Below are 14,025 nucleotides of genomic sequence, written 5' to 3'. Positions count from 1 at the left end.
CATGCTCTAAGAACTTTTGGAATCTCTGTTCAATGTTTATTTTGGTTTTCTAATTTTATTATAATTTGTGTTATGCACTGCCAAATCCACCAGGATTTTCTCTCTCTCTCTCCTTTAAATATATCACTAGAAGCAAAACAAACAAACAAATAATAACAAGCCACAATGTCTGTTCAAGTATACTGTTAAAAGGATTTTAGAAGCTATAGATCAGTGCTATGGAATAAATACTATGAGCCCTCCACACCTCAATTTCCTTGATAATAAAATCAGCCTGGCCCAAACTGTAGTCATTTTACAGGGACGAGATGAGTCAATTCGTATGAAAGGTCTCTGACAACAGTGAGGTATTATCCTTGGGTGGTGTTCCAATCATACTGTGAATGTCAGTGATTGATCAGTGTGTGTATGAGGGACCCGGGAGCCTCCCTCAGCAGAAATGGCCAAGCGGAGTCCTGCAGAATCACAGGAGGGTCTGTTAAGGAAGAGTAAGTAACACACAGGGATTTCTGGAAAAATAACTCTGCTGTGAATTCTACGGTGAAGCAGTCTGGAGAAACCAAACACGAAACCTACCAGGGAGGTCACCCAGGATGCGGTTTTCCAAAAACTACCACATGTCCCTGGGCATACAGATACCGTGGGTAAAAAACAAAAGTGACTTGTAATGAGCCTCCTCTAGGCTACAAGATACACTGGAAGTTCTGAAGCGTCAACTTGACCACTAGTTCAAGTCTAATGTGCTTCATATCTGCCCTGGTGTAGACTATTCTATTTTTACTCCTATCAAAACTGACCGTCTGCAGTGCTCACAAACAGACTGTGGGGTTTGCATGAAGTATAAAAACACAGGCCAATTTAAACAAAATTCCTTCCTTACTAATAGAGAAAATGTGAAAATAGCCCAGATACATGCTAAAGGAGAAACTTGCAAGTTCGACTTGTTTATTATTAATGATTTCACAAATTCAAGAATATTGGAGATTGGTTTGTATTAGCAAAAATAATTACAGAAAACTTTACAGATGCACAAAAACGCTGGGGTTTTTTTTCTTTTTTTTTCCCCCACTTTATTTATTTATTTATTTGAATAAGCCGGTTTTGAACCAAGTTATCTCGAAGTAGAAGCAGGACTGCTGTACTCTTTTTTTTTTTTAAGGTGACACAATGATACATGGATATGTAAATGATGTCACTTTGAAAGTGACATCACTAATTTAGACTGGGTTCAAATTAACTTGAATTTTAAGTCAGGAGGGTCAAAACAAAAGAGAACTGGTCTTCCCAATCTCACAGGGCTGCCATGAATTTCTAAAGAGAAAAATTACATCAAAATTACATCTTGAGTGAACGTCAGAGATATCATTGGTATGTTGTAAATCAACTAGACCTCAGTCTAAAAACAAAAAAAGCAATATCATTGGTATGAATTTTTTGAATTATCGTATATTTTTCAAACCTGCAAAATCAAGTTGCACATCCTTGTCACCACAAACACACTGAAAGAAGCCCCACCTAGTGTACTGCTCACCCTAACAGGTGTCAGCTCTGCAGCCCACGGCAGGACCAGTTTGCTGCTGCAGGAACATTTTGCCTCTCCTGAATAACCAGCTTAGTGGGCTTTCACACAGAAATCAGCAGCCTTGATATGTCAGGCTACGTCCTATAAACACTGAGCAGCCTAGAGATTCCCAATACCATGGGTTTTAAATGCAGACAAGCTCCTCCCCAACACAAGTTTCTAAGGATTTACATGGAAGGAAATGGGAGCATTTTTTTTTTTGGCCCTGGCTAGGGAAGTCCCTGGGAGCATTTTCTTTTTTCTTTTTCCATCTTTTTTGTTGTTGTTGTTAGTAAACTTTTATTTAGTCAGTTTTTGGAATTTTATTTATTTTTTTTTATAAAGCAGGTTCTTATTAGTTATCTATCTTATACATATTAGTGTATATATGTAAATCGCAATCTCCCAATTCATCCCACCACTGCCCCCCCACCCCCCTTCCCCCCCTTGGTGTCCATACATTTGTTCCCCATATCTGTGACTCCATTTCTGCCCTGCAAACGTGGGAGCATTTTCTGTTCTTCAATATGGTTAAGAGAAAGCTGGTTCAAATGAAAACTCATACTTGTCCCCACTACTCTGACATTTCTATCCAGAAGATTCAAAGTCAAGGCCTTTTAATGGGGCTAAATCCCACAGCCGCATTTCTTCAAGTACTTTCCACAGATGGCAGGCTGCAAGATGCAGCGGCCAGTAGAAGCGCTCACGTGCGGCCATGGCTAAGGAGGACAGGGCATCACAAGAAAGGGGAATCACTCACGGAAGTACTTCAGCGTCTCCTCAATCTGCTCGGTCGTGAGGTCAATGTTGGCATCTGGAGAAATGAGGGGGGTATGGAGCCAGTCGTCGTGGTCATAACCGTAGATGGTGTCAGCTCTTAGCTTGTAATGGGGCAGCTGCTCCTCCAGCAGGCTGATGATCTCAACTTCCGGAAGGTCAGTGCTGTTGCACACGTCTGGAGGGGACAAGATGGAGAGATGAAAGCCCGACCTGGTGGTGGCCCCGCCGCTGCTAGTGACCTAACCCTGGGGCCTACAGCCAGTGTCTTGGCTACTTACCCGCAGCACAGAGAGGCCAGATGAGGCCACATCAGAGATCCTTTTCCAATTTAAATTCTACTCTTGAAACTAGGAGTTATGCATGCTTACCGCCAGACCTACCTGAAATAGTTCCTGCTTGTTTAGCTGCCTACTTTCTGTGATGTAAACCCAAATTTCTTGTGCTTTCACCATTTGGGCTAAGTCTTTCTTTCCAACCCTTTCTCTGGCCATTCTCTCAATGACTCTACAATTAAGCCAAAGCAGTTATAATTTCACCAATATGCCAAACTTCTTCCTGCCACTATTAAAACCGTGTCTCCACATAGATAAGATTTTGCCTTTGTTTAATTCATTCATTCGCCTGTTCATCCTCCTGCATTTCCTTCCATCCACCGACATCCATCCATCACCATCCAACTACATCCTGAGTCCCACAGTCACAGGAGACACGATGCAAAATGCAACAGTCATGGTCCTGCCTTTGCAATGCTTGTATCCTCATGGGGCTTCCAGCCATTAAACCAACAAGTGCCCCTCCGTCAAGGCACAGCTTGAATACCACCTCTCCCCCGACAGAATGGTGTTTTGAGCATACCAGGCAGTATTAACCTGTCTTCCTCAGGAAGAATGTGGACACCTTTGCCCAGAAGAAGGGCTATACCAGAGACTTACCAAAATCCCCATCTCCTTCGTATTTAATAAGAAGGCTGCACGGCAGCCAAAAAAATTACGGAATCACAGGTAAAGAGAGCGTTCAGTGGCCAACTTCCCCCCTTCTGGGGCAGGAGCCCAGGGAAAGCACCTGCTAGCTGCGCCCCCCCCCCCCCAAACCTCCTACCACTCCACGCTAACCGTTCTTACTTAATTCAACATATAAAGCTTCACTGCAGGACATTTCGACTCAGGAAGTCCACATGGCTTTTCAAGTGCTTGCGGAAAGAGTTATAAGTGGAAAGTAAAGACATCTCAACTTTTACTTGGAGCTCTGGGGACTGGAGGGGGACATATGAACGCTCAGGATTCTCTGTCTCATGTGGGAAATGTCACAGCCAGCGCACTTGGCATTTCAGCCAGCCCCCACCAGGCTGGAGCTGCTCAGACACTCTGCAAAGGTCTGCGGAGAACAGAGTGATGCCCTCCCCTCGGTCAGGGCCAGCAGCCCAACCTCAAGGCAGAAGATGTCTCATATCTCTTTATCATCTCCCACCAACGACAAAACACCCTCCAAAAGGCTCCAGCTGAGCTCCTAACTAAGGAAGTATTTCCTCGTCTCACAGTCGAGTGGGGAGTAAGTTCCCACAAAGCTCATCTCGAGGTGAGGCCTCACAGCCATAAAATGACGAGCATCTGGCTGAGGGGATACAGGGTCAAGGAGGGATGACACCCAAACGATGGCATCTCTTGGCTAACCATAGATCTGTTCCACAAAAGCCCACGCCAGCCTGTCCCTAGGAGAACGGGCAGGGTACCAACACATTCCTGCGTGACGCTCCCACACGACAGGCTAGAATCTTCTGGTGTCACTGCCATTTGGTGGTGGGAAAGGCAACGGACTCCAAAAAATAAAAATAAAATCCCTTCTAAGAACACCGTGTTACTTGTGAGCGCACTGGCAGCTGCTCAAACGCTGAGACTCCCCTGTCCTTCCAGGTTCCCAGGGCTGAAGGTCAACATATTTACAGTGTGAGTCCTTGTGCCCAAGAGGTATCGTTTTCCTTAAAGCGTATGATGACCAGTGAGATCAAGTATCCAAAGGTGAGGCTGTGTCAAAAAGCCTTTTTAAAAAACTCTGAATGTTTGACTTTTCCGTAATGTGACCCGCCATGTAAACGTCAACAAGTTTTCAGCTGTGTGGCAGGCCCAGAGAATTAGGAGACGATTTTAAAGACTGCCCAGGGAGCTTTCCTTGACCCTGGCTGCAGGGCTAGGGGCCCCAAGGACCCCCTGTGGAGCGGGACACCACCTCTGCCACATGGAGAAGACACATCTGAGGCCTGAGGTTGGGTAAACATAATATGAGAGCCTTTGAGAATTCCCCCGGAATGCTTTCACCGTGCCAAGCACCAAGCCAGGAGCCTTCAGTGCGTTCTCTGACCCTCCCGGCAACCCGCGACGTAGCTAATATTTGCTCTGACTGATAGGTGAGGAAGCTGATTCACAGGAGCTGTGGAATATCCTGTAGGGCAAGGTCACCTGGCTAAATAAGTGGTAGATTGTGTACGAGAAGCCTCAGCCGTCTGACTGTAAGCTGTGCCCTTCCCTCTGCCATCTGCTGCCCGTCTCCCAGGTGAGAGCACTAGAAATGCTGGGGGATTCCCAGGCTATTCTCAACGGGAAGTGTTCGTCCTCAACAGGTACAGATTTCATAAGTATGGTAGAGGTGTCCAACTAAACACACTGACAAATCAGGGAGGTGTCTGGATGATTTTTCCTTCCAGAGCGTAGGAAGTAGAGACAAGAACTGAAGTAGCTTGTCTGCCAACCCACCCCCACCCCTGGCGCTTACTCAAGCTCAGTGCGTGAAAGGGCACCGCTGGCCTCACCTGGAGGAAAGGAACCTTTGAATGCTCTCTACGGTCATCATTTCTCCACTGCTCCAGCTCACACTATTAACAAGCTATACCATGTAGTCTCGGGTAAGTCTCAAATGAAGGGCATCCACCTCCTGAGTGAACCCAGGCCCCGAAAGGTCCATGGCTTCTGGCAGATCGACAGCAACAGCAGCCCGGAACCCACCGACCCCCAGCCTGGCAAACCATCAAAGGCCAGGCTCACCCAGGCAAGTCGGGTGGACTTAGGCTCAGCATCCTCCCCTTCTCCAATTACAACAGCCCCATGGATGCCGGCTCCACCTGTGAAAGACACTTTTAAAATCACAGTATTGCCCTGCTTTAAAAACCTCCCAGCTCCCTATAAAGTGCTTCATGATTCAGCCCGCACTTTCCCAAGACAGAGTCTACTGACTGCTTCCCGATATCCAATTTCTGCTTCTTTCTTTCGGTAAAGTCACCCCGAAGGTGTGGCTGGGCACGTGGCCACGCAGCTAAAAACTACCTTTTCCACCTTTCCTTGCAGTAAGGTCAGTCCGTATGCCTGGTTAACAGGATGTAAACAGAACTTCCAAGTCAGACCCTATCCAACTGTCGAAATGCAGAGATGGGGTGGTGCTGGAGGAGCCGCCTTCAACTGTATAAGTAAAGGCAGCACCTAGGGGGTTACCAGAGCAAACCTGGGTGCCTCGGACAAGCGGACAGGGGCAGCACTCCTGGGCCATCTACCACTTGGACTTTTAAGAGAGAAAGAAATACACATCTACCTTATTAAAGCCACTTCTCAAGTGTCCCTTCAGTGAAGCCACACCAACTTTTTGCCATCCTCCCAACACATTTTTGCACAAACCTTGGTTTGGACATCAGCTGTTCTAGCTGTCTGGAATGCCCTTCCCTACCAGCAAGCTCCATCGCAAAATATCACTCAAATTCACCCCATATTTCAAGCTTCCCTTGACCTCTCCCCTCTGGCTATGTGTTTAGTACAGAGATTATTTCACTACAGTGTTACATGCCTTTTCTAACAGAGAGTCCCTGGGGAGGAGCTCTGAATTACCCCTTAACACCTAACCCAGCCCTCAGCATCACGCTGGGCAACAGGAAGTGCTCCGTAAGCGCTGGATGAATGATGGGAAAAAGGGAGGAAGAATCAGCAAGGGGATGGCAAGCCTAGTCGGACAAACACCCAGCCTTTAGCATGGGGGAGGTGGAGCCATCTAGTGTCCAGGTCTTTGCAAGTCTCACTCAGTATCTTCATCCAGCACGGAGGAAAGTCCCCACGGGGAAGTGAATGTCGCCTCAACCACTCAGCAAACGCAAATCCAATCCAGTGTCCAGCATTCTTAGAGCACCACCCTGGGAGCAGAATGTACGACTTCTTTTCATCTCTTCAGAGCTATAACCCTTCCTAGTTTTCTCCAAGGCATAAGGTTTGAAGCGGGTCCTCCTGTCCAAGGATGGGGGCTTCACTGAGGGCTGTGGGAGGTGGGAGAGGGCCCTGAGGGTCTGGGGCTGTAGGTCCAGCTATGTCCACTCTCCACCTGACTTGGGCTAGATCCATAACCCCCAGAGGGGGCTTGAAGGAGGCCCCTCCATCTTAGCATTTGCACTGATGCAAAGGTGACACGCCAGGTTCATGAAACGTGCCAGGCGCCCCAGATGATGACACACTTTACAGCAGAGGCTGCAGCTCTGAATTAGTGTCCAACGTTTAAAAATCAGAGAATCTCATGCAGAAATACAGATCCCTAGCCTGTTGGAAAAAGCCAGCATATCTAGGACCACACAGTTACAAGCTCTGAGTGGTGGCCACCTCCAGATGGGCGGGGGGTAGCTCCACCGGGGTTTCTGGGCCTTCTGCCTGTACACAGGAGCCGAGGGCGCTGGGCCCAGGAGAACAGAGAGCTGCAAGGGAGAGGAGGACAGTATCCTGAACACTCACTCCCCCAGGCTCCGGAGATCCTAGGAAAAACAGCAGGGGGAGAGAGTGCAGTGCTGGACAAAGGGGAAAAGCTTGGCCAGAGAAAATCTGGCAAAATCAAAGTAAGAGAGGAACAGAAGGGCACAGGAAAGGAGGAAGGAGGAAAGCCAGACCCTGAGGCAGGCCAGCCAGCACCACGACTGCCACCTGCTGGCAAGTGCCTGAGGCCCTGGATGCAGCAAGAGCTGCTCCAGGAGTTTGGAGAATGCGCTCCCAGCCCTGGCCCTGCCCCCAACTTCGCCATGTCACCCGCAAGTCACGTCTTGGTTTATCTGGGACTTTGTCTCTCCATCTGTAGAACAAAGGCATCAGGTTGCAGAAAAGCTCTTTTTCTACCCAAAACGTCTCCGAGCCACCAGACCAAGGGCTGTGTCTGGGGGTGGCCGCCACTCCCAGCACACCCCGCCTCCAACGAGGGGGGCCCATAGCACCTGGATATGCCGACTTCTTCTGAGAGGGCGGGGATCTGTATTTTTACATAAGATTCCCTGATTTTTAAATGTCGGACGCTAGTTGAGAATTCTGTAAATACCTGAGGTCAAATTAAACACATGTGCCTCCGGTTTGCACGCCGGGGTTTCCCATCCTGGTGTCTAACTCTGGGCCTTGGGAGAAGGTTCCAGGCTACACTAAAGGTGACAAGCAAAGAACGTGACGCTAGCCTGTGCTTGAAGAAGTTCTGGCTAGGGTCCGTAAGCCCCTGTCATTACGCATTAACCTTGGCAGTGACTGCAAACCCATAGCCATGTTTTAAAGTCTTCACAAGACGAGAAAGCTCACCTACTCAGCCGCCTGCAAATCATTCTGTACAGACTTGGAAACAACGCCTTTTTCTTGAGTTATTAGGATTAAAGGGCATGGGCTCAGAGACTCACACACAGGCCATACTGGTGCCAGGGACACATCTGATACTTTGCAACTGGTATCTGCCAGACGTCCTTCTGGAAAATTCTTCTCTATCATAGGGTCACATAGTTAAGAGCCTCACCTAAGCTTCGTCGGGGAACTCAGTGTTAGTAATTATTCTCTAGAATACCACAAAAGTTGTGATTTCACCAACTACAAAGGGGCCTTTAGAACTAGAAATTACTGGCTCAACCACGTCATTTAATAGAAGAGGGCTGCACTCAGAGAGGTTGAGGAGGTGGCTGAACGTCACAGAGCAGCCAGTAGCAGACGTGAGACCGAGGCACGGTCCGCTGCATGGCCCCCCGCACCAGGAGCCTCAGGAAGTGTCAGGACCACCCCGCAGGCTGACATTCTCCACTGTTTACCCAGCACCCTGCCTGGTAACCAGTAAACGCTCAATAAACATTTTGCTGAACGATACAAACCACTTGTGCCATTTCCACCCGAGACTTCTCAGACCCCTCCCCAGGGCCGGCGTGAGCTCACACCCAAGCCAGCCTCTCCCAGCCCTGCCACCTACAGAAGGGGACACTGAGGCCCTGCCAGAGGTGCGGGGACCTGGGCGAGGTCTCGTGGCTGAGCAGTGTTGGCACTGGACGCCAGGTCTCCCGATGCCTTCCTGTCCCCACCATCCTGAGTTCACCTCCCGACACAATACCTCCTGCTCACATTCCAGCCCCACAAGGACATGACGGGGACAAGAGTTCTCTTCTCTTCCTTGATGCCTCGCTGTGAGCAGTAACCAGTGTCTCCAGAGACATTCGCATGGAAGCAGAGAGGCCAAGGTAATCAGGATTCAGAGAGAGAAACAAAACCTGACGCTGGAAGGGCCGTGGCCTTACCTGCCACCAGAAGTGACTCTTTCTAAGAAAAAGGATAAACAATGACCCCGGTTCAGTTCCACACAGGTGGGGTGTCAGGTTCTAAGCCGTGGCTTGATCACACACGACACCAGCTCCCCATGACAACAGCACAAACGGAGACGGCCGAGCCGCCCAGCGGCCGCCTTCACGAGCAGGGTCTCCAACACAAGGCGGAAGTGCCACCTCGTGCAACTGAATGTGGCCCCGGCCACTCAGACTCGCCAGCGTGTTGTGCAACCAGAGGGCAGGAAGAGGCGGGACAAAGCAAAGTCAGAAGAACCCTGCTATGGAGGCCCCCGGATGTCAAACTGATTGCAGTGTTTTGCAGAAATAGTGACTCCAATGGGCTTGGCACAGAAATCTACAAAAGCAGACGATACCACATTACAAGATAGATTGATTCTAACACTAAGACATAAAGTTAGAACTGCACAGAAATTTTATTTTAAAAGGAAAAATCAATGTGTTAATTTTGAGTTAAACCTGCAGGAAAATGCTCAAAACATGGGGTGGGGTGGGGTGGATTAATATTCATTCGAATTTGTTTTACTAGGAAATAAATAGAAAAAACGACTTTGGTTTTCCAGTTTTCTTGATAATTTCTCTTAAAAGCGTACATATTCTATATCTTATAATTATTAAATTACCAGGCGAAAATATTTACATGAAAATAGCCAGTGTCAGTGTGATTGTAATTAATGCGCTCACAGCTGAATTAGTGTTTAGACAGATGGAGCTGGTGGAAATTGGAACGACACTTGCAGCAAACGGTTTGACAGCATGTTTGGAGGACCAAAATTCTGCCATGACCCTCAAACAAGTAATCTCCCATATGGGATTAAAAATGAGAGCGGAATCCAAAAAATCTGAAGGGCAAAATACATAAGTGTGTTTATAGTACATACCTGATAAAGTTCAAAACATGCACAACCAGGTTCCTTGAAAAGTTAAACAGAATTACCATATGATCCAGCAATTCCACTTCCAGGTATATACCCAAAAGAAGTAAAAGCAGGGACGTGACCAGATATTTGTACACCGGGTTCATAGAAGCATTATCACAATAGCCAGAAGGTAGAAGCAACCCAAGGGTCCTTTAGTGGATGAACAGATAACAAAATGTGGTAGATATGTACAACGGAATATTATTCAGCCTTACAAAGGAAGGAAATTCTGACATAAGCTACAATATGGATGGACCTTGAGGACGTTACACCAAGTGAAACAAGCCAGTCACAAAAGGACAGACACTCTGAATCCTCCTGTGGGGGCTGTTAGAGGAATCAAATTCAGAGACGGAACGCAGAAAGGTGGCTGCCAGGGGCTGGAGGAGCGGGGAAGAGGAATCTGTGTTTAATGGGTGCAGCTGCATCTGGGGAAGGTGACGAAGTTCTGGAGATTTACAGAGGTGATGTGTGCACAACAAGGTGAAGTGTTCACTTAAAAATGGCTAAAATCGGGCTTCCCTGGTGGCGCAGTGGTTAAGAATGCACCTGCCAATGTAAGGGACCTGGGTTCGAGCCCTGGTCCGGGAAGATCCCGCATGCCTCGGAGCAGCTAAGCCCGTGCGCCACAACTCCTAAGCCTGCGCTCTAGGGCCCGCGAGCCACAACTACTGAAGCCCGCGCGCCTAGGGCCCGTGCTCCACAACGAGAGAAGCCACCGCAATGAGAAGCCCGCGCACCGCAGTGAAGAGTAGCCCCCGCTCGCCTCAACTAGAGAAAGCCTGCACGCAGCAAAAGACCCAACACAGCCAAAGAAAGAAAGGCTAAAATGGTAAACTTTATGTTATGTACGTTTTACCATTATTTTCTAAAAATAAATAAAAGATGACCACTCTACTCATGTTATCTCCCAATGTACGGTTTTTGTTGGTTCTGGTTACAAAGTCACATAACTCCTGCTATTTTTAGTGTCCCATTTTGTAGAACACAAAGTTTTTCAGAAGCAAATATACTGTGCTACAGCAAGAATGCCTGTCTAAAGTTTAATTTTTGTGCAGTCAAATTTTTTTCCACCAGTTTTACTGAGATATAATTGGTATACAGCACTGTATAAGTTTAAGGTGGACAGCATACTGATTTGACTTACACACATCATGAAATGATTATCACAATAAGTTTAGGCAACATTCATCACCTCATATAGATACAAAATTAAAGAGAGAGAAAAAATTGTTTCCGTGTGATGAAAACTCTTAGGATTTACTCTCAACAACTTCCATATATAACAACAGAGTTAATTATATTTATCATGTTGTACATTACACCCCTAGCGCTTATTTATCTTATAACTGGAAGTCTGTACCTTTTGACAGCCTTCATCCAGCGCTCCCTCCCCCGAAGCACCCATCCCCCCCTTTGGTAACCACAAATGTGATCTCTGTTTCTATGAGTTTTTGTTTGTTTGTTTCTGAAGTACAACTGACCTACAACACTATGTTAGTTCCTGTTACACAACATCGTAATTCAATATTTCTATATATTTCAAAATGATCACTAGGATAGGTCTAGTCACAGTCTGTCACCAACCAAAGATACTACAAAACTACTGAGTATACTCGCCACACTGTACATTTCATACCGTAAATCATTTGTTTTGCAACTACAAGTTTGTACCTCTTAATCTCCCCTTGATCATTTTCTTTGTAATCCTAGCCTTTGGATGGCCTTCCCCATCTCAAGATTACTAAAATATCCAGCAATATTTACTTCTAGCACGTCTATGGCTTCATTCTTAACATTCTCTCTTGATGAATCACCTGGATTTTATTGGGTTTGAAGGAGCTATATAGGGATCCAGCTGTACTGTTTATAATGATAACAAACAACAGCAATAATAATGGCAACTGTTTATGGATGCTACCATCTCCAAGCATTTATCTCCACTGACTCATTTAAACTTCCCAACAGCCCTAAGAGTGGAGACTATTAGCATCCCCACTTTACAGAAGGGGAAACTAAGGCACAGAGGTTAAGTAACTGGATCCACATCACGTGGTAAGTATTAGACCTGGCTTTCTCACACAGAGTCTGGACCCATTGGCCATAGCCACCACCCACGCTGCCTCTGGCCCTCTGGTTGCACTGATTAAATAATTTCTCCGTGTAACTCTCTTTTCTCTAAATTCTCCTCCTCCTCCCAACTTCCACTCTCTTGAGTACTTTGCTTTGAGACTTCCTAAAACATAGCACATCGTTAAAGCTTTACTTTTGACCCATTCAGAGACTTTGTCTTCAAATGTCAGACGTGACTGATCTTACTTTTGTCCTGCCTCCTGGTGGTTCTACTCTCGAGGTTCTGTTAGTTACCTGTCTTTTGTTTTATAGAATATGTGTCACCAGATTCTTTTTTTTTTTTTCCCTAGTGATTTAAGGCTGAGTTTCCTCCAAGTGCTGGGAATGGAGGGTGGCAGGCACTAGGCAGGGTGGCCTCCAGCTATGAGTTACCATCACCATTTACCCTTTTGTTTGTTTTTTTTGTTTGTTTTGCGGTACGTGGGCCTCTTACTGCTGTGGCCTCTCCCGTTGCGGAGCACAGGCTCCGGACGCGTAGGCTCCGCGGCCACGGCTCACGGGCCCAGCCACTCCGCGGCGTGTGGGATCTTCCCGGACCGGGGCACGAACCCATGTCCCCTGCATTGGCAGGCGGACTCTCAACCACTGCGCCACCAGGGAAGCCCACCATTTACCCTCTGAGCTATGCAAACATCATCATTTTCTTATGGGGGTCATGTTGTGAAAGACAAGGAAACACTGATTTGGAAGGTTCACGCTCTATCTTTAAGATATGACACCTTATGATATCACATCAAAGAGGCATGATAGACACTGCTAGTGGCTTCCCAACCACCCATACTCTCCTACTTTCCTTAGTATCAAAGACCTGGGAAGTCTACATTTCTCAGCCTCCCTCCTAGCAAGGTATGACCAAGAGTGTTAAGTTCTGGCCGTTGAGATTTAAGCAATGGAATGGTGAGGCTTTCCCAAAGGCTGCCTTCCTACAACCTGGAACTTGGACATGATAGCTGGAGCTTCAGCAGCCTTCTAAGACCATGAGGTGACCTTAAGGATAGAAACCACGAGTATGGTGGAAATGAAGGACAGGAGGAGCCCAGGCCTTTGAGGACAGGAGGGTCACACCAGCACGGCAGAGCCTCCCTCTGAACTTCTTTTATGTGAAAGAAAAATAAATCCTATCAGGTGAAGGCACTGTTCCATGCAGCTAAGCTTAAGCCTTGCTGATACAGGTAGTTACCTTTAAATTACTAGGAGGTAAATCTGTATTTCTCTCATTATCTGTAGCAAAAATAGGATAACTTGCTTATACTTCATCTCACTAATCTTCCTCCCCCCTCTTGGGTTTTGTTGCTCTAATCTGGGGGTTCAGATCCAATTTCCTGTTTTCAAATTATTAACTCTTTACACTTAACCTTTGCTTTCTGGTTTCCAAAAACATTTACACCCAATATTTACAGTTAGACTCTCAAAGACCTTCAAGGCAGCCTGAGCAGCTACCAGAGTTCAGGGCCCAATCCTGTCTATCCTCTCCTCTCCAAAGTCAGCCCTTACCAAGGAACAAAGGAAGTCAGTTAGCATACGGGATAAACTTTGAGATAAAGACTTATGTGCCAAATCACAGAAACTTTATTTTATTAATAGAACAAAATTTTGTGAACCCGAAATTCCTGCTGTGCCTCTACCATTCAATGCAGTCAACTGTCTTATTGTTAATCTAAACTAACTTCCGGAACAGGAAATTCTGTTTATAAATGAACAATGGTTACTTTTTCAGAACATCACGAGATCATCTGGATATTAAAAGATTTCAAACTCATCCAAAAACAGATCACTACAGTCTGATAATAAACAGTTAAAACAGATGAAACAATAAAACCTGGGCGTGAAACGATTCCACGTTACTTGAACCAGGTTTCAAACCAACACAAACGTAAACTCAAAATGTAGAAAAATTACAAAGGATAACCTCCTACAAAGAATACACATGAAGAAATATAAGCCTTTGTTAAATATAAATAAATAAAGGGAAAAAAATTAAAGTTATCTCATCAGGTGACGTATGTATGATACGCAAGTGTCAGGAGCAGTTAAAGTTCCTCTGA

At 46.4% G+C, this 14,025-nt stretch overlaps 1 protein-coding gene across 4 annotated transcripts in view; it reads right to left on the bottom strand.

The window, feature by feature from the left end:
- The window catches only part of TRAK1 (trafficking kinesin protein 1), a 78,626-nt gene extending 76,115 nt beyond the window's left edge, over positions 1 to 2,511 (bottom strand). For all 4 annotated transcript variants that reach the window (XM_032650393.1, XM_032650395.1, XM_032650396.1 and 1 more), the window contains exon 1: positions 2,322 to 2,511. The gene's annotated coding sequence lies outside the window, so the exon portion shown is untranslated. The remainder of the gene's footprint in view (positions 1 to 2,321) is intronic.
- Positions 2,512 to 14,025: the final 11,514 nt, after the last annotated feature.

The sequence above is a fragment of the Phocoena sinus genome, chromosome 11, assembly GCF_008692025.1.
Source record: "Phocoena sinus isolate mPhoSin1 chromosome 11, mPhoSin1.pri, whole genome shotgun sequence".
Lineage (NCBI taxonomy): Eukaryota > Metazoa > Chordata > Mammalia > Artiodactyla > Phocoenidae > Phocoena > Phocoena sinus.
Note: the sequence above shows the minus strand (reverse complement) of the source record. Positions and strands in the feature narration are given on the sequence as shown.